Source organism: Triticum dicoccoides, chromosome 5B, assembly GCF_002162155.2.
Source record: "Triticum dicoccoides isolate Atlit2015 ecotype Zavitan chromosome 5B, WEW_v2.0, whole genome shotgun sequence".
In the NCBI taxonomy this organism is placed as follows: Eukaryota; Viridiplantae; Streptophyta; class Magnoliopsida; order Poales; family Poaceae; genus Triticum; species Triticum dicoccoides.
The window spans coordinates 693,404,607-693,405,777 of record NC_041389.1 but is presented as its reverse complement, the minus strand read 5'-3'; positions in this window follow the sequence as shown (position 1 = coordinate 693,405,777).

The window sequence follows — 1,171 nt, the reverse complement described above, 5'->3', positions numbered from 1 at the left end:
CTAGAAAGGAGGTGTCACACACCACAGTGCAGCGCCTACGTGCTAGGCGTTGCACTATGGAGTGTGACACCTCCAGTCTAGGCGCTGCATAGGTATGTGGCATGACACACATTCTGTTGCTCTCTGTATAGGTACAGACCTGTGCAACATAGTAAGATGATGTGAAGTAGGATTGATACATAGCAATCTAACAACTGTGAAGAGAATATATGCATGACACATAGTTCATAACACATAGTACTTCACGACACATAGTAGTTCTTACAACCAAATCAAGGAGGAGACATAGTAGTTCACGACACATAGTAGTTATTACAACCAAATCGAGGAGGAGACATAGTAGTTCACGACACATAGTAGTTCACAACCAAATCGAGGAGGAGACATAGTAGTTCACGACACATAGTAGTTCACAACCAAATCGAAGAGGAGACATAGTAGCTTTATTGCGTAGAGCAAGGCCCCTTTCCCTTCTTCTTCTTCCTCTCTTCTTCCTCTTCCTCCTCCCTTTTTCTTATGAGGTGAGCCTCCTTAACCACCCTTTCCATGAATATCTGATTGTCCCTCTCTTCTTTTTCAGCTGCAATTGCCCAAAGCTTCATGGTTCTTTCTTGAAAATCCTTTAGACGCTTCTTCTGTGCCTCCTCACATTTCCTCACCAACGCTGCCTCCCTAGCGCGCATCGCCATTGACGCTCTCTCTTCCCTCTTCATCTCCTTCTCAAGCTCCTCTTCCTTCTTCTTCTTTAGCTTGGCTGCATCCTCATCTCTAAGCTTCTTCGCAGCCTTCTCCCACCATCCCGCCATCTCATCTTCGCCATCCTCCTTCATCGTTTGTTTGTTGGGTTGGGATGCCGCCATACCTACAATGAGTGAAACATAATGGTTAGTAAGGACAATAAGAACAAATGGAAGCACATATGAAAAACAAGAACATATGATACATTATAGTTAGTGAGGAACATATGGAAATGGTCCATCTAGGTATCCAAACATTCCTCTATAACGAACTTGCCCTTGTCCATCACCACGGCCAAATCCACCACCAAGGCCAAGACCATCACCACGGCCATTGCCACCACCACGGCCTAGACCACCACCACCACCACCACCACAGCCATTGCCACCACCACCACCATCACCACGGCCATTGCCACCACCACGGCCTAGAC